Here is a 20,706-nt window from a genome sequence, read left to right as displayed (position 1 = left end):
TAAACTTTCATTAGAGCCCCGCTTGAGTTCGTTGCAGGTGTTACTCGGGTAATTTCCGGCGTTTTGCGAGTCTTTAACCGCCTCTCTTCTTCCCCCCCTCCCTCTCTCTCACTCTCTCTCTCTTTTAGCGTCACGAAAAAAATTAATGATTTTGTGTATATACGATGCGTGTTTTCAGGTAAAATTGTTAGAAAAATTACAAGGAATTACACGTCTCCCTTCCCTTTTTGTCCGCTTCTGTCACGCGGGTTCATTTTTCTTCTGCGGAATTTCCGTCTCGAAGGAGACGTGGGGAGAATTAAAGTGAGCTGGAGTACTCACGCGCGGTATGAGTGCGGCGCTCAGATCAAAAGTTATTTTCTTCCTACGTAACGTTTATATGAAATATCGCCTTACAGTTCCTATCCACTTTCATTTCAGCGAGCCTGTGAGAAGGCTAAATGTATATGTTTAAACATATAAATATTTATTCGCACGCCCGTTATTTCAACTTAAAACGGCGAGTTAATACTGCACGTTGTGTTATGGGTTTTCAATAATTCTTCTTTGGTGGAATAATTAAAATCAATTGCCACCACAATGGGTACCCCTTTTGACGTCAGTATAGCACTATTTTCATATCGCCGTTTGAAATATTTAACTTATGGATGACGTAACAGACTGTTATCCTTGACCAAAATAATATTTTAAATTGGTTTTAATTGCAAGAAACATCAAATTTTCATTATTACGTCATTAGAAGCAGATATTAAGTAAATACAAGCATGTTGTTTACCAGTTTAAATAATGATCAAAATCATGTTTGCCGTTCACCCGTCTTGCTCACGCACAGATGTGATTAAATAATATTTTAATTAAAAAGTTAATTAAATGAAATAATTTCTTCATGGTCCGTACCAAACATGTTGACGTCATAATTATTTTTTTGACAAAGTAACTTTGCATAACAATAATGCATTCCTGCAAATCAGTTCTGAAACGGATCCGTGCGATTCAAGTATAGTACAGAGTAGAAAAAGAGTATGAGATTCGTATCTAGATAAAATATATATTATTTTTACATATAGATAAAATGTACATGAAATATCCTTTCACATAATAATCTGATGTCATTCACGTTGCGAAAAATCGAGCGGCTCGACAGCACGCGATTTTTCGCGACGCGACACTGCGTTAAATGTATATGTACGATATAATGCAGCCTCGCCTTCGGTCCCGCTTTGCTTATTATCCGGAGTGATGCATTGCTTTTCTACAATGCGAACACATTCGCGGATTAGCTCGCGCCGGGCCACGCCGTGCCACGCCGCGCCGTGTCGCGCCTTCGCCGCAAATACGACGGTGTACACACATTCACGCGTTGAACGTCAGTGTCCCGAGTCCCGACTCGCGAATACGATCGCCACAGAAGCGTGCAGCTCGACCTGTGCTCGTCCCACCGATTATTCGTCGGCGGCAGTTGCCAACTTGCCAGTTGCACGGCGGGCGCCGACAAGCGCGGCCGCGCCAGTCCCGAATTCGCGCTCGCGCTTAAACATTGTGTTCACGTGTCCGGTTGCGGATTTACAATTTATACATTCGTGTCTAATTTTCGCGTTGATATCAGACACGAACTCCACGAAACATTCATCCTGAACGTACGAAAGAATATGTAAGAAATATGTATATCCGGAAACAGACGAAACGTGCGTTTAACATTGATAGCAGTACGGACAGTGAAACTTCTCTTGGCCTCTTAACTTGCAAGTTTATTATAAGTGCCGTCGCGGTATGTCGTCGCATATGTAGTTGCACTGTACTTTGAATTCATTACCTGCGTTGTACACGTGTCGTTCGCGCAAAGAATCGGAGCTATACAGAATGTAATGTATATATAAGCATGCGGAAATTCTTTCTTGAAATGTTTTTAATAATACGATATCTAGTTAATAATTCGATGTTATACACATTTACTCCAACTCTCTCCTGCCATTATCTGTGCACGAAATCAATAAATGAATTGTTCCATCCGATGGATAAAAATACGCAGTTGCAAATTCGGAATTCTTCTCATATTTATAATTTAATTTTATTTAAACGTTTTGCTTTTTTTAAATCACATTTCTTTATATTTATATTATTTTATAATTAATTTATATGTTGTATTAATAATTTTTTACGTAAATACGTTTCTTCTATAAGAATGTAATTTATTAAATCTATAAACATTTGTGTTGAAAGAGAGACAACAAAGCCTTTCTTTTATTAAAACTTTTATATACCTTTCTGTTATCGTATAATGTTATCATAGTACAAATATAAGTGCTTCTATCAGCGCAGAGAGCCACTACGGCCAGCTATGGAAAGAAAACATTAATATCATAGATCTGAGAAATGAACAATATATATTGCATAAAAGATCGATCGTATCACGATATGTTGGGCATTTTGAATTTATTTAAATACTTACATCAGTCCGTTACTTTTGAAATAATGTAGAAGCTAATTCATAGAAAACCACATAATTTTATCGCTGCGATACATACTCCCGGATTTATGTCAATTAAAAGATAATGTGAGCAAAAGAGAGAGAGAGAGAGAGAGAGAGAGCGCCAAAAGTTGGATCAATTAAAGTACTGAGGATTTAGCTGGCAGTTCAAGAAGGAAATTCCGACAAAATGACTTTTACGGAACGGAAGGTCGAATTACCGGGTCTGAATTATTTTACACTCGCCTCGTAATTGGCTTTCAGTTGGAATCGCGCGACATTATATCCACGTTTCGCCGACATTTCTGTCGTCGCGTCGTCGTGCCGACGGATATCTCTTGGACCGTATATTTCCTCTGTTTTCTTCGAAATCCATCAGCCCGCAGTATTTCACGATTTCGGGGCGGACGAAAATGGATGGAAAAATTGTCGGCTACCCCGGGTAAAATCACGGGGTTGCATCTGCACTTTGTCTCGCCTTTCGTGCCGTCCCGGTAACAATAACAACGCACTGACGATAATGTATTGCGTTATCCCGGGTGATTATTTTCACTCGCGAACAAATTTTCGAGCACTCCCACGGTATTATGAAAAATTGTCACATTATTTTATCCTTGTTCTACGCGTAAATTATGTCGCGTATAGAATCTGTTATCGTGTGAACAAACGTTTGCAAAAATTAATTAAATTGTTCGAACTTTAGCTTTGTTACGTTTCGTTTATATTAATTTTGTACTGACTTTTACACTTTGTCTGTGCCTCGAAGAACAAAAAAATATAAAGTGTAAAGTTATATACCGTACATCAAAATGTTTACAGTATTAGTAGAATTTACAAAATTTGCCAAATATATTTTTATTTTTTTTATACATTTTCAAACGGCCGACAGTATACGAAATAAGTTTTTGTTCCGATTTTTGTTTCTACGAAGGCGGCATCGCGCGCATCGACTTTACGAAAAAATCAAGCCGAACTGAAAACAGTGAAAACATTGATGATCATAATTAAATTTTACTCGCTCCGCAGAAGAATATTTCGATCATACGCGTATCGCGCGAATCGAAAACATTATCGAGTTACTCAAACCCCGTAGCGAGTCGTATTTAATTACATTCGTACGGGCAAAAATGTTAATTAAACGCAAACTTTCCCGCCCCCGTGGCGAGGAAACGTAATTAAAATTTCGTCGACAAATCTCGCCGACGTGATTCGCGAAATATTTCCGCGCGGATCGGAATCGCCCCTCGCCCAACCGTGCAGGGAGTCGCGATTTCCGCGGATTTTTTTCCAAGTTCCTCCCCGATTGTGTTTTCAATATTTTCCCAGTTACGAGCGTGGAGGGCGGAGCTTCCGCGTCGCGCGACGACGACGACGACGACGGCGTCTCGGGACTCTCGGGCGATCTGCATTTCGAATCGACGCGCGTCCTACTTCGGATGCGATCGTAAAGGGGCAGCGTCAAGTTTTTTCGCGGTGAAATTGGGGACGCATCTGCGGCGCGCGTCTCGTCCTCCGCGAGGTTTCCCGCTTCTGACGTGCCCGCTCCGCTCGCGCACACCAACGCGGTTCGCGCGCGAAAACACACACCCAGCCCAAGTATATACGTACAACGTCAACAGGATACACAGCGCGGATACAGACGCACATACACACACATATACGTACACACGCGCGCGTACACTTTGACGCGGTGCACGTTGCAGCGCCGCGTATTCCGCTGCCGCAGTTGCATTGCGAACGTCTGTGAAGGCGCACGCGAAGACGCGTCCGTCTGACGCGTGATCTCTCGGTACGTGGGTGGCTGGACTATATTTAAGCACTAAACGATGCCGAGATTTATGCGCGAATATACAGGGTGCTCGGTAAAAAGTGTGCAAACAGTGACAAGGTGATATCTTTGTATTGAATTTGCTCCTTTATTCGGAGTTAGTTTGTTCTCTCAGAAAGGGAGAAAATAATCGTTCAGGAGATGCAACTCCATTTTGCAATTCTTTCATTCTTTTTTTTGTTACTAAATATTTCCTCGATTGATGTACTAGTCGAAAGAGAGTACTTTTGTTCATTTAATTTTTATTTATATAATTTATTATATTGATATAAGAATCCATTCGTGCTGTTGGGGCAAATTTTGTCGATCTTTATATAAATTCTCTTTCCGAAAATGTTGATTCCATGGTCGTCGAAGGATGTAATCTTATTACAATTTTATGCGTGTTGTGGAACATCTGGTATATCAATATCTTGGAACGACCAATACTGCAACCTGCAAATACAAGGAAGCAAATATGCGCGCAGATATATAGATATCGTTTCGGAACAAGCTGTAACTAAACGATATATATCATTTGTTTTCGTTCCAAGATATTATTTATTGATAAAAGTCTGTGTCCGCGACTCCGAATTGCACATCTCCCGACTTAGATCTTTTAATCATACGACAGAAATTGTTGTCCCGGTGAAACGTACATACAGTTACATATTTAGAGCTCGAAATGTTGGAACACGCGGAACACGCCGGTAAAATTAAACAGCCATGTCGAGCGCGAATTTCGCTAATCTGATCCAGCAGCTCTTCTTTATCTGCATAAAATATTTACGGCACATTACTTTAAAATCCTACTAAAATCCTGAGCTTAATTGACAACCATGTTTAGCACTAAATAAAGCAGTGAATAAAACAAAGCATCAAATCCTCGCGTTTGTTAATTATGAATTTAAAAACAATGAGTTGTTATTACAATATAACGCGCAAATATGTAACCTTATGTAAGTTAAAAAATAAAGCATCTGTTTATTAGACACTCTGCCTAATAGTCTAATGGAAACGTAATTTTGAAAAAGACGCTTACTGTGCCTGATCTAAAATTTTGATAGTTCGAGTTCGCGTTATCATTTTTGTTAATACCAGAGAATTTTTAACGATTTTAATAAAACCATATCGATGCCAATATTTCGTGGCAAAAATTTACGTCATGTTGTTGCGACGAATTTAATTCTACTTTCCCGCTGTATACAGAAATTGGGTACCGATACTATCGCGCGTATCATAATTAATCCCAAGTGCATGAATTTAATGATAATTCCGTGGTTATACAATATGATTAGACTCGAGTAAATTGGACAAATTTCACACGTACCTACGGTTCGATATAATTGGCACGATAGTATTGTTATCGCGTCTCTCTTCCGGGACAGATAGCGAGCGTTGATTTTCGGTTATTTTACATAAAGACATATTCTGTTCGAGATAACGATAATAATTCAACTACCAGCATCCCGGCGCGCTGCAAATTAAGTCACGATGAGACTTGGATTACCTAACTTCGCGAACGTGAGAATCCCCTTATGTCCTCCGTTCTCTTTCTGATATTAACAAAAACGATAACGCGAACTCGAACTATCAAAGTTTTAGATCAGACACAATGAACGTCTTCTTCAAGATTCATTATGCTATTAGACGGTGTCTAATATCGAATAAACAGATATACGTAACGCTTTATTTTTTAACTTATAACAACACGATGTAAAATATAATAGATGATAATAATAATAATAATAATATTCGAGATGTTTTACACGATTTTTATAATATTTTAGATATGGATAATCGCGTGCAAATTGTTTCTCAAAAACATTTGCCTTTTTGAAATAGAGAAATTCTGGCAAAATGTAACGAGTAAACTGTTAGTTGAAAATTAGCGAGTATGACTTAAGTGGAGATCAGTGTATTAAACAAGGAATATCACATTCCAACAATATTTAATGCCAAGTTAATTCCTACTAATTCCTCGATCTTGTACACTATAATTCCCCAGCGGTTTATCCCTCGGAACAAATGTTCGTTTTGTGTTGGCTCGTGCTTGTTGCAGGGAAGAGAGAAAGAGATAGACGCATACATATATCTTCTACCGGTAGTTAAGGTTACACAAATTTTATTTAAAGTACTAGGCGAATAAAATTGAGATATTATATTATCTTCCAATTCAACTTTATAAATAAACATAAATAAATTCAAGAGCAATTTATTCTGAATTACTAGGCACACATGTTTAGTGTACATTAAGTGTAATAATATGCACTTTTTCGTTCAATTATACGTTTCACGTTGTCTGACGTTGAACGGAAAAAAGAACTTAATTCAAAGGCCCATTTTTGTAATATTTTTTTACGCACGCTCGTAAATTATGTAATTTACAAGCGAACGCTGAAGTTGTGCTTGTAGCAAAATTCCGAAGATTATGTTAATGGTTCTCGACAAAACACAAAATTACATCTAATAATACTTTTACTTTTATACGTTTACGGAGGAAGGATAATGGGATAGCGTGCGGTTGTGCGATCGAATTAAGTCAAATTACGGGAAACACGGGTTCGACGCGGATAGCAATTTCGTATTATAATATAAAAATATAATGATTATCGGTTTGGCAGGGCTTTGTAATACACAAAAAATACAGAGTGCTGTCGAAGCGATGACCTCGACAATTTAATTTAATCTGATCGCGTAGATGCTATCTCACCGCATCCATTAAGAACTTTGCAGTCTCCCGCCGGAGTCCTCTCTCTTCTCGGAGAGTATTCACAATTATTTCACAAAGATTTTCCTGTCTGAAAAGGAAGCGGAAGACGGGTAGAGACAGTACCGCGAACACGGGATCGGCGAACGCGCGCGCGTTCGTGAATCTTGTATTAAACTAATTCTTAAACCTCAAAGAATCAGAAGCCCGGCGCGCCGCGCCGGCTCTCGCCAGCTTGATATTCCCTCGTCATTCGAGAGCCCTTTTTTTTGTCTCTTTTGTCGAGACCGGGGTCTAAATCTGCTTTACGAAGTTTCGTAATGTCGCTCGGCGGGAGAAGAACTTTCGTGTATCAAGCGTGCAAGCCGCAACCTTTTGCCCTTCTGACCTCGGATTTCCGCAGCGCATCGGGAAAGCTCCGCGTTAGCCGAAATCAGTCCCAACGTTTGTTAGCACTCGGAACTTCGTGCGGATGCAGATTGCGTCATTTCATCCCGGAGAGAAAGATCGCGCTGCTTATTAAACTTTGAAACTGCACACGAAACTCGGCGCGAAAAAATTAGCGGAGGGAGAAAGATTCTTCTGTTTTCTCGCCTCGATCTCGAAACAGATCGGTTCCACCTTTCTCGTTGAACGATTCCAATTACGTAGTTCGAATACGCCGAACGGATTAAATATTTAATAATCTCATGGAATATTTCAGATTAACCAGATCGGATCGCGCGTTGCACGGGGTGAGAGAGAGTGTGGAATACCAATTCGACTTTGCATGCGTATTTTTGTAGAATTTCCGCGCGCCGAGGCGTCTTCGTAAATAAACACGAGAAGGAACGGCTCGAGACGGTGTCGATTGCAGTCGATGTTGCTCCGTTCGACTTCTCGGCGAGGTACTCTCTTATGACGGTCACGTGCGCCCTCGCTTTGTTCCTTCGAGAGGGTCCCGACAAGGCACCCGTTGGAGACGAGACGTCCTTCGGGATAGTTGAAGAGAGAAGACAGAGAGAGAGGGGGGGAGGAGAGAGCGGGAGGAGAGAGCGGCTTTTGCACGTTCTATGATGGCATGGAGCAAGTGGCCGCGGCCACAGAGGCACCGTCGATATTGCGAGTTAAAACGCCGGATCACGAATAGCCGGGGCGAATTTAATCGCGGATCGCGCGCTCTTCAATTAGCACGCTTAATCGTGACCGCCCGCGCACTCGCGCTTTGTGGCACGCGGCAACGGAAAACTCGCGCGGAATCCATTGCGTGTACGCGGCCACCATCGGCAGACATGTCGGCACCGCTGCCGTCCACCGCTCATCGTTCACTGCCGCGCGCGAGAAAGCCGGCGGCGGCCTCGCAATTAGCGCGCGGTTTCACGCCTAGAGATGAATGTCCGCGATATATTGACGTAACGGGAACATCGATACTTTCCAATCGACGAGAAAGTAACATGTAGTAGCACTTCGTGCCAAGAATGGACAATCGATCTGGAGATTTAGAATTTGCACGGCCCGATATTGTTCTACCGGACGTTCGGTATATTACTGTCTGTTAAGCATGCAAATAGATTGTTATTAAAGGTGCTGCCTTCGCGCCTGGGGATATGCTTAGTATAGCCGCATACTATCGGAATATTGATATTCAGTGTTGTTAACGACCGCTTCGATATTATCGGAGCATCAAAAGTATCGCTCGAGGCAGAAGCCGCAGAAGGCAGAAGCATGTAATACAAATCGTACCAACGAGATTGACTCCACGATTCAATATCGACATTAATGTTTAGAAGAGAGAATGCAATCCTTGATATTGAAAGTAAAATTGTAAAATGTATGTATGAATATCCCTTATGTTCCTTGGTATCGATTGCATTTCAATATTCGTGTCGCTTATTAAAATGCCAAAAATTCAAGATACTTAATTGATATTAATAAAAATTTTTAGAATCTTGTAACAAAGTAAAGCGAATTAATTAATTCGTTGCCGCGATATTAAAAGGTGCATTGAGTTAAGAGATTTTTTTTCGCGGGAATGCGAAAAGCACATGGAGAAAAAAGTAGCTTGGAATAGTTAATATAGTTATTATTCTTAGTAACTGACGGCTAAAATCTTGAGTATTCCGAAGCGAGAAGCTGAGTCACGGAGGGTAAAACCGGAGGCTTATGTGCCCACCGCGTCGTTCTCCCGTTCTTAGCCGTGTTTCGGGATTTCGGGAAAATCTCATTAAAATTTACTGTTGTTTAAATTTCTCGCTGTCTCCACTATTTTTTCCTGGGGGCAAATGAAAAGGGCTGGCGCGCCTCGACGTTACTTTCGACGTCTTGATGACGCAAATAGTTCGCAATATCTCGCGATGCAGTCGCCATGGCGTCACGTATATGCGCGTTCAGGCGTCCGCGATTCATTTCGCTCGCGCCGGGTGGATATTTCTTCAGTTCGTCAGACGTAATCCTGCCGCGCTCTCGTTTTCCTCTCCCTCCGTAAGAATTTTCAAGTTTCAGCCGCGGTACGTGCTTCTTGTAACAATCATACGATGCAGCTATATGCGTAGCGCAGAGGCTCCTTGTTCGCTTCGCACGCGTGATTCATTGTTCCCCGAGTGCGAGCGTGAGATTTGTAAAAGGGGTGCGTTATATTTTGCATAAAAGTGCGCGAAATTATTCAATGTCGCGATACCGCCACGCATCTCCCGATCCCGCGAATCCGAGTTGCCGCGAAAAATGCTTCATTTGCATATCCCTTGTTAGCTCTCTTGATAACGCATGACGGAAAAAAATCTTTCCTTCCTACACACGATCTTCATGACCCTGCGAGATTGCCAGATTGCTATATGAGTTTCACTACATTTCCGTTTATGTATTATGGTTTATTATGGTTTAACAGTAACCATAAAGAAACTCTAAAAAGTTATTGACGGAATTTATTACGTTTTGATATTTATTACGGAAAGGAATTTATCGACAAGATGGATTTTTCTTCTTATTTTATGTTTAAAACAAATTAAAGTTGTTAACCAAGGAATGAAAGAAAAATGAATTCCTTTTCTAATTTCTCTTTCTAATTTTTCTGATTCTCTTTTACAAAAGTATTGATTTAAAAAAATCTTAATAAATAAAAAATAATCACATACATATTTCAAAATTTTCATCGTATTTGTTTCAATAAATGTTTACTTTATTCAAAGCCTTATAATTTTAAAACGGTATTTAACCTGACGGAACGGTATTTAACTTGACGGAACGGTATTTAATGCGCCTGGTAAATTGTCTGCGTTTCTCGAAGTGATTGTAAAACTCTTCGATCTTTTAGTCATGAAGGTTCAGTCGAAAACCCATGCGATCGTTACGCATTGTTGATCGTACACGCGTAAGGGAATTGCACGCATTGAACGAGAGCGGGAGAGATAACCGTAATTGCCATTTATGCCGCCGCAAGAAAGTATACGGTCCTTTGTTCTCATTCCGACGTCGCTTCCGCAGAATCACCCCACCAAGCCGCTTTTACAAGCTTTACAAATTCGAATTTCCGACCCACAAAGGAACGTTTTACCGACGCATTTAACCTATTTCTGGGCGAGACGGTATTTCCAACATTCAAGCTTTTCTGAGCCGCACTGTCGACTGTCTTATCCGAGTGCGATTTTATGCTCTTGTGCTAACGAGATAAATGTTCAAAAGCGCGAACGCGAATTGCTCGAGGCGAATGCAATCCCTCGAAAGAGTAAAAAAAATATATATATTGCGTACATCGTGCGTGCAGTATTTGACGTCGCTTTCATCGCTTCGCCCCTTTTTCTCTTTGAAAACATCCAATTTTCACTCGTAAATTCGAGAATTGAATTTCCGACGAAAAACCGCTCGGTTCTAATTATGAATTATAACGCTCGTATGGCTCGCTCGACGAATCATTGTTTTTAATATTCGTGCGGTACACACATCGAGGGATGTACCGTGCCGGCCCGTACATATACACATCCATAATTAATTCGTCAATAATATCCCATTCGACCGCGCGCACACACGCGCATTCGGTATTGCTACATTTTGCCGCAACGTGGTTCCCTGCCACGTTCCAAAAACGCAGAAACTGCGTTCGGTACTGGAACAAAAACGCTCCAAGTTCTTATCTCGTCGCAGCGGAGAATTATTCCATTTGTATACGTCCGGTTGATTACGACTTTGTCAGCCGTGAGTTATAACGCTTGAAAAATTCCTTTATAATGGAACAATAGCTTTTCGCGAGAGAAATCCATACGTGTTCTTTTCGCGACCTCGGAGTATATAGTTCGAATGACGCTGTATATAGATACTATATAAAGACCTTGTGAAAGTCGGTTATATTCCGTAGCAGAAGTAACAGAAATCTTTTATTCGGGATTTATTCCTCAGATTTATTCCTCGAAAGAACGCGATCTTATTCGCCGCTCGAGTGTACGCGGCGGACACACGTAACAATGTTTCGTAAGCGCCTCGCTGCGCATTCGCCGCTTTCATACCGGATGTTACGGAAGTGGAAATCCCATACATCCTATGGACTCGCGGATCGCGATTCCTCGGCGACGCGCAATTGAATCGTACTTTATGCACTCGCTCCTTGTTCCGCGTCGCTCGCCTCGTAAAATTAATCGCCCTCCGTACCTACGGCGGCTCGCTGCGCTTTTTACGATATTCACGGAGGAAAATAGGAAAGCAACACAACAATGATTGCGCGCGGCGACGTGGGAAAAAGAGAGGGTGAATAAAATACTGTTTCCAGACGATAAGGATAAAAATGGACCCGACCGCTCGTGGTACAACAGAGATTAATTATCAGATCCTGAAAGCTTTTACCGAGGAACGTCGAGGTTGCGTAATGAAGGAATCAGGGTGTATTTCCATCAGGCTTGTTTAATTCTCAAGAATATAAATGACTTTGATGCGCGAATAATGAGGTACAAAATACAGCACGCTCGGAGTAAAGAAGACTATAAGTTTAACGACGGGTATTATCGTCATCCTCGTTGCCAAAATGTTCTCGAGTAAAACTTCAGCAAAATGGACAACGAGAAATTTTAATATTTAATTATAATATTCTTAAAGTTTCGTTCATGATGAATCTTTGTTTTGCGGCTCTCTTTGTAATGCGAAAACGATTTCTTGATATATTTTCATTCGGACAGATTGATTCCGGAGACTAACAAAGAACCTCTCTTTTCAATTAAGATTGAAGATGAATTAAATTACACGATAATAGCTATGTTTATAACCTTTTAAACGAATATTTGTTCAATTAATTGCCGCACGTTTATTTCACGTGATACTGAAAACGTGAAAATTTGTGTGAGGTCTGTCTATCTGTTTCTGTAGCGTATAAAATCATACTTTTAATCCGTGATATACAACGCTTTAGATTAGATTAATCCGCCGCGATCGCTATTAACATTTCGGAGTGTTTATAACGCCCGACGAACCGTGATAATCCGCCGGGTGAGCCATATATGTAAAGTTTTAAAACGTACTCGCCCTCGTTATCGCCCGGCGATACGAATCATCCGTTCCGGCGCGGCGTAGCCGCAAAACTCTCTTTCGCTTCCGTTCCGATTTCGTTGGGCGCGAGATCGCAAGATCGTTGTAGATTATCCTCACGCGCACGTAGTGCCGCTAGGAATGGGATCGAGTCAATTAAAATTACTTACGAGGCCGCGAGCTCGTTATCGACGTTTTGCGACTTGAGTCGTTATCGCATCTAACTTTTCGAATATCTACTTACCTCCTGCAGAGGAAATGACGTTACTTTTTTAATTTGTCGCGTCCAATCGCGGCACGACATCAAGAGCTACTTTTTCTAGATCAGTTTTCGCACCGCTTATTGTGCCGAGATCTTCTCGTCGCGCCTCTATAATTCGTATATAATTAAAATTGATTTTATAATTGTGACTTTTTCCATAAGAAACGCGGCGTGCTTCGCGCGCCTCGTCAAAACTGCCTGCGAAGGGCTTGATCCCATCTCTACTGTCCGATCGCAATTGCGCGCGCGCATACACATACCTACGTTCACCGAGCACGATGGCACGTGCTTGGTGAACTCCAGAAGCATGTATACATGCCGCCACCGCGGTCCGCGCGAATTCCGCTCGCAGTTGCATTTCGCGCGTCGGTGCAAGCGGGCGCCCACGCTCGCCCACGCTCGCCCGAGTTATTGTTATAAGTTATAACCCGGCCTACCGTTCCCTGCGCTCGCCGTTTGTCTTGGCGTTGTCAATTTATTACACGGCCGGGGCGCGCGTCAGCGTTAAAAATTACTCGCGCGTTCGCCTTGCTCGGAGAGTGGTATGAATGCAATTTCGAAAATTCTGTTAAACTCGACGTCAATAATCGTTTGCATCTTATTGAGCGCCGTACTTGAAAGTTGTACCTGGAACATTGCTTTCTCGGGCAAAATAAGCTGCTTGGCTTCTTTCTAAAAAAAAATCTGCAAAATATCAAGCACAGATTTATACAGTACTATATTTTATATTTTTGTTAGCGTATTTTTATTATTTTTATTTTTTAATATACAATATAATCTGAGAAATTTAGTGAAATGGTACTTCCAAATTGTTACGTATGAGTATCTTAAAAGTTTTTTTTGCAAGAGAATCTTTTTCAACTAGGCTACGTGTAATTCTTGATATTACGTATCTTCGACATGTCTTTTTTGATGAATCATTAATATTGTTCAATGAAAAAAAAAAGAACTTGAGAAACAAGGTAAGATATTAAGTCAATGTTTGTGCAAGGAACATCCATTTTTCCTTTCTACAGAAAGATTTGCTGGTAGACTTTTGCGTGTATGCATTTTTTTCCCCCGAGTCGGCGCACCCTCCCTAGAGATATCACGTGCGCGTAGAGACTAGAGACGTGAGAGATAGTGGAGAAAAGAATAAATTCTTCTAAGCACACAGAGTGCTTGCGAATTTTTCTATCTCGTAACGGGAGTTTGCAGTATGGCCTGAATCCATTCATGTTAACGTGCCATATATATGCTAACGCGTTATAAATATTCAAAATGTGTCCATAATACAATACGGCTAATACAGTGCGGGGAAGGTACAATACTTTGGCAAGTCCACAGTGCGTGCTAATCATGGTTGTCAGTAACGAAATATAAATTTAAGTCCGGAAAGCTGCTGAGATCGGCGATTTTCGGCGTCCATTTCCCTTTGTTACCCCAATCGATTTGTTATGCAAATTATAGCGATCGAATCATGATGAGAAGGATATACAAGTTTCGGAAGACTGTCACAGACTATCCTTATAAAACATGCATTATGAGTGGAACGATCGATGATGCTATGAATGTTGCAAACGGGACAAAAGTGCTTTTGATCGATACGTTCGTGAATTATTTCCACGTGCCTTCGAGAGGCCTTCCACGGCGGAAAGTTTCGGAAACGTCGAGCAAGAGTGAACGGCACCGCCGCAGAATGCAGAGCAGATGAGTACACTTTTGATAGATTAGTATATATATACGAATTAGCAATTCTAAGCACTAATAACGGAATCTTTTGAAAATGTAACGCGCGATACGGGGTTGACTCGTGCGCTTGCTTTCGGATGTAAAAAGATGTTTGTTCGAGAAATCGTTAGTACGGAGAAGGAATGGCAACAGAGAGGAAAATGGTTATGACGAATAGCTTGTTGCATGTAACTCTCTGAATCTGGTAAACTGACGCGTTCTGTTTTTATTTGATATTAATCTTCGAATTGTTTTTCGATGTTGAATGTCAACTCGCTCGTTGAAGCTATTGAAATATTTTGAGAAAACAGGAACCGCTGCACAAACAGTTTGAAAATTTATTTCTAAATAGGTATAAAGTAATAAAATTAGTGAGAGAGATTTATGAAATTACGCAGCAAATTATTCATCATGATTCGTTGATATCCCTTTTTGTTGATACTCCTCTCGCGTGGTTGCATTAAGTAGTGTTGTAATAATGATGATCTTATTGCATATATAATACAAAGTGCATGTGTGTATTACGAATAACGGCATTACGCGTTACATTTTTGAAAGATATCTAGGTATATAATGAAGATATTTACCTTGGTTGTTATTAAAATGGTTTCTCAATATTTATAATTTGGCACAGCTGCGTAGCTGTATAATTAACAAATTATCTCTTTGACGATCGACGGTTAACGCGGACATTTCGTTAATTTGTGAGTGGTGTTTTGGTGAATAGTCTACGCTGTACATTTCCCTTTTCGCTATTATAAATAAAATTATGCAGAAACTGGTAAATGCGTGGATGTAAGTTAATAATATTAGTAAGTCTCAAATTTGTGCAATTATTATTTGATCTTTTGTTCTTCATACGCAAATTATAAAATTCTGTAAAAAGGCATAATATGGCATAAAGGCATAAGGTTATTATGAACTATATATGTATATTTTATCATTAAAATGGTTAATATATATAAAAAAATATATTAAGTACAAAATAACGATACAGGAATTGAACGTAAAGATATTATAGGATAAAGTAAATTGTTTTTGTATATTTAAAAATGAACTATATTAAAGAGGCTTGCTCTGAATCAAATTCAAAGAATAATATAAAGTAATCGCACAATTAATATATACAAGCAGTTATAATTTAAGTTATAATTTTTTGTATATATTGTGCGCGTTTGCATATGTGTGATAGAAATTTTATCAGATGAAACGAATATCGCGCCTTTTTCTGAAAAAAATTTACTAAAGAGATCGTTCGCCTCGATATTTTTCGCTTTAATTTCCAGTATTCTCACCTCTCATGAAATCTCAGTAGGTAATTATAATTTTAGCGTGCTGATTATTATCATTTTTTTATTCCGCTTCGTTAGTCGCTAATTGAGCGTTGCCTCGGCATGCAAAATAGCATCACAATACATTCCACGATCTCGCCGCACGGTACGAATATGCATCTCATGCCACGCCTGTTTTATGACGCGCGGACGCTGCAACAAAAGAGAGTGTAAATGAGAACTTACAAGTGACGGTGGGCTGATTTATTGCCGAATTGACTATTCATTTTCTTCACCTCCGGTGTGAGAAGTCACGCGGTCATTAGCCCGCGCCCGGTGCAGAAACCCCGTCGTTTGAATTAAGAGAATGAGAAAGGAAAAAAAAAAGAACAGAAAGGTTGCTCCCGTCGGTCGTCAAAGAGTCAGCGGCGGATTCGTAATCTAGAGAGATCTGTGAAGTCCGATCCAGCTGGACTCCTCTCTTATTCAAGCCGTATTAGAATTGTACTTGGAACGGAGCTTGAAAAAATCCCGGGACAAAATTAACTAACCAGACCTAAATGTTGGTGATTCTTCTTATGAGATGAGATGTCTTATCTTGTATGCATGAAAAAGAAAGTTGCTCCTTAAAACAGTAAAAAACTTTACGACCTCTTCTTCGCGATTTACTCATATTGTTCGAGGACTAATGAATGTTACAGAACTTATTATCGAAATGTAGACGTAGCTAGGAAAAGAAGAAGTACAAGATGTATTTGCATTTAGCTAACTTCATAATTTTACGATTTATTACTAATATGTAGATAAAGAATAAAATAAAATGTCGCATATTTATATGTATATTTCGGATATTTCTGTGACATCCTGTTTTATTTAGTTTATTATGTGACGTCTAGGTTAATCTTTGATTAACTTAGACTTAATATTTCATTATCAACATTTTGATTTTGTTAATGTTATTTAATTTGAAATTAAATATTCTTGTATTTTTGAATTAAAATTTTGTGAAAGTTCAAAGTGCACTTGAAATTATAAATAAAGAGAATAAAGTTTTTTATTTATAACTTAAACATTAATAAAATTTTTATTCTTATAAGATATATTATAAATCGAAAAAGAGATTAGAACTCCAAAAATAATTTTTAGAGATCGAAATATCCCGCATATACATATTTACTTACAATAACAAATTGAAAAATTATACTGCTTATTATATAAATATAAAAAAACATTTTTAACATGAAATTATTTTCAGTATATTAATAACGTAAAATCCTGGCGATTTAATTTCAAACTCAATTCCTGGCTACGTTTCTCTCGATTGTCAAAATTATCGTTTCGATTATAATGATCCTCCGATGCACGATTTTGGCTTCATACAAAAATTACGTATGAAACATAATTTAATCTGATAAATTAAATTTGGCTACAGAAGCAAGCCGATATTTGTGTGTCTGTATGTAAAAAGCTTGCGACACGAAAATTTCTACTGGTGATTAACTTGAGAGTGTATCAGAGGATTAAAGAAGTGCATCTTTTGCCGAATTCCTCTCGACGAACACCGACGCGCGCGACCCAAGGGGAGCACAAATCAACCGTCGAGCACGAAAAACGCGAGTTCCAGGAATGAGAGAGAACGGCCGTACAAAAGGGATTAATTGGCACTAGGCCGTGGATACGGATCATCGTGTACGCGCCGCGAGTGTCGCGGTTGCTCGCTCGCGCGCGAGCGACGGCGGCGCGAGTCATCGATTGACGACCGTAAAAGCGAACGGCACTTGGCACGGGAATCTCTCGATGTTTAATTCTCGTTATCCGTCCTTTCATCTACTCCCGTTTCATATGCCTCGCTCCTGTCTCTTTGCTTTTCATTTCTGCGGCAGCGATCGCATTAACTGCCGTTCAGCGGTGGATTTAAGCTTAAACCCGTGAGGCGTACAACCGATGGCATCATCCGATTAAGACAGCGCACCTATCTTTCTCGATCACAACGTGAAAAAAGATAGAAGAAAAAAAAACTCTGAAATAACCGAAAACAAATTTGAAAACGGTTAAATCAAAACGCGAACCTTATTTTGACGAAAACACGATGCATTATTCACTCGAATTGTTCTTGTGATAATTTAGAACGTTTATTTTGAAGACATATTGGAATATTTAAGCGATACATTTTGACGAACTTTATGCGCTTCTTCTTAAATAAAATCTGTTGCTTTAATTTTGTATGTGACAAGTAAATCGAATCCGAGTGATTATTCGAAGACTTGTTACAAGCGGACGTCATTACAGTTTCGAATTCAACGGTGCGTAAATGGGTGCATAAATCCGCTGCTGATTTTTTTTATCCTGTCCTCGCGATTGTGTGTAATATTGCTCGCGCACACACTGTCACGCGCGGACGCATAATCCAAGAACCCCGGGGTCCTTCACCGCGACAAATTTTCTCTCCCCGTTGAATCGCGCGCGACCGTCTTCGTCGTCTTGGAGGAGAGAGATATTCGGCGGAGAGATATGCTCGGATCACGACGCGCCCTTTGTGAGAACGAAAGATCGTCCCGATCGTCGACGTAATACCCTCCCGGCCGCGGAGAGCGACGTGAGGTCGAGGCCGACGCGCTCTGATAATAAATGATGTTTTATCTGTCGTGCGGATGCCCGGCGGATATAGCATAGCCCGACGGAGAGAGGGAAGAGGAGGGAGAGAATTGTAATGCGACGAGGCGTCAATCTGCTTTTTCGTTCGCGCAGGGTGCGACAAATCATGTCGAGGCCGCACCGCACCGTCTCGCCGCTAACACGAGTACAGAGGAAGGTAAATCCCCGCGGAATCCTCGCGAGAATTGTTTTACGCATTCGCACGTATATATACACGGTGTTTCAGAAAAGTGTTAACACTTATATGGAAGTAACTTTTTTAGTGAGAAAGAACTGATAACGCACAAGATATCATAGTAATAAATGATTTTGTCTTCGAAGAGTCTCCACTTGTTCACCAACATTGTCAATACATTCTTGGAGTCTTCTCCAGGTGGTCTCCAGTGCCCTGAGGCACTTCCATATAAGTATTAATATTTTTATGAAGCTCCCTGTAAGAGATGCTTCACTGCCTCTGGATGGAATCTTTGTGTGTTATTCGGATTAGATGCTTCTACGAAAATCTCCTCCGACACCATATTTTTTTCACGCCTCTGTTACATTTTTGGGCGTCAGATAGCTTGATAAGCTAGCCGTGAATGAAGAAGTAATCGAAAGTAAAGTCTACTTGAAATTTAGTAAACAATAAGATTGTCTATCTATTCGAACCGGGAAGATTGATAAGATTTTGAACAACGATTTATCGGCTATAATGAGTCGTTAATACCTTGGCGTTCCTGTTAAAGAGAAAATGACCCCACATTGATCAAAGATTCCATAAATATAGCTAGTGTGCAACACATCCGTCTGATGATAATATTGCTCTATCATATTATGATCACGATATGGCAGGGTCGGATAAATGGGCTCTCGTAGATTGAGTCGGATTAGAGATGAAAGCAGAGAAAGTTCAACGATCGGGTAGAAGTAACGGTGTCTTCTGTCGACCAGATTTAATACACGAACAAATTAATAAATAAATTATGAAAAGGACTCGACGGACATAAAATTTTGATCTAAAATCCGATTTAATCTTGTTGTGCAAAGCAAACAAAAATAATACAAATGCAAATCTACCAAAAAACATATGCGTTTCGGTATTATTAATAGCATTTATCAAATAGCACAATGAAAATATCACTGCTTGTGTGGCAGAGGAGATACCTATTTTTCCGAGATATATATAGTCGACGTCGAATGGTCGAGTGGAATGTCCTTTTTGCTATCGTTGAACGATATCGACAAGCGATCCTCTCGGAACTTACGAGCACTCAGCTCAATAAAAACGCGAGCCATTCCCTTTTGTTTTTTTTTTTTTTTTTTGAGGGAGGATATAACACCAGTGGACGATGTTTTTCCCCATCTCCCGTCGCTGCTGTTAATTCGCCAATCGCTGAAAGCGAGCATCATAATTTCCGTTACCGTGCGCTCCGCCCGAAGCGATATTTCTTCCGCGTTTCCTTTGTCCGCTGTAGCGCGTGCGACAAAGGACGCGATAATTGCAAAGCCCTGTATGCGGTACGACCGATCGTTTTCGCGTGTGTTTCGCGAATAAACGACAATGCGCGGAGTTGCGGTGGATATTGTGTTGCGGAGCGCCGCTTAATTTCTGCGGCAACGTAAACGACTGGCGCGCTCTTATTTTCCGGGTTGAATGCGGCGAGTTTAATTCCCGATCGGTGGGGAAAAATGGTGTCTGCCTTACGCGCTATCTACGCGGCGTTTCCGTTACCGCGAGTCATATAGTCATAGGTGAAGTTTGGTTTCAGGTATTCGAAGTCACTCGGACCCTTAAATCTTACTTATTTATTCGAAGAGTGATATAGGATATAAATTAAGAACGAGAGGTTTGTAGAATAATTCTCGCTCAATGTAAAATTGTCCATAAAATATTCGTACATCGTTAAGATATCAGAGTTGTTGCTGGATCTCGATGTTTCAAGTTTCAACAAGTAGCTAATTCTCCGCCCTTTCAAATTTGTCGTTCTTGCCGGACTTGTTGCCAGACGTTGCGGGACGATTCAGCAAACTGGCAAGAAGTTACACATCAGATATGATTACGGATCTAGAACCGCAAATTAAACACTGATTAGTTCAGCGATAGAGTTGCGCCCCGCTATAGCAAATGCTCGCACAACGGTCACGTGTTCCCCGACAACTAGGTAGTTACACCAACTCTCCTGGTTAGTTAACTCTTCTTGCTGTTCGGAGCAATCGCAAGGGATATTGTCGGTGGCGCGAGATAAGGCGATTACAGTATAGAAGGATCTAAAGAACCAAGTGTCGCCATTGAAGGGAGAAAGAACATAGTTAGAGAGCACGGGGCAGTTGTTGCGAGTTTACTTGTTTGTTTGCTCGAAA

At 40.4% G+C, this 20,706-nt stretch overlaps 1 protein-coding gene across 2 annotated transcripts in view; it reads left to right on the top strand.

Moving 5' to 3' along the window:
• LOC139810814 (uncharacterized) overlaps positions 1-20,706 on the top strand; it is a 163,135-nt gene that overhangs the window by 124,929 nt on the left and 17,500 nt on the right. Inside the window, exon 1 of one of the 2 annotated variants that reach the window (XM_071774703.1) lies at positions 16,799-18,523. The exons of the other annotated variant lie outside the window; for it this stretch is intronic. The gene's annotated coding sequence lies outside the window, so the exon portion shown is untranslated. Of the gene's footprint in view, positions 1-16,798; positions 18,524-20,706 lie in introns of those variants that run through there. 2 annotated transcript variants of the gene reach the window in all.

Source organism: Temnothorax longispinosus, chromosome 3 (assembly GCF_030848805.1).
Source record: "Temnothorax longispinosus isolate EJ_2023e chromosome 3, Tlon_JGU_v1, whole genome shotgun sequence".
Classification (NCBI taxonomy): Eukaryota; Metazoa; Arthropoda; class Insecta; order Hymenoptera; family Formicidae; genus Temnothorax; species Temnothorax longispinosus.
The sequence above is the reverse complement of the archived record's forward strand: the minus strand, read 5'-3'. Positions and strand labels throughout refer to the sequence as shown.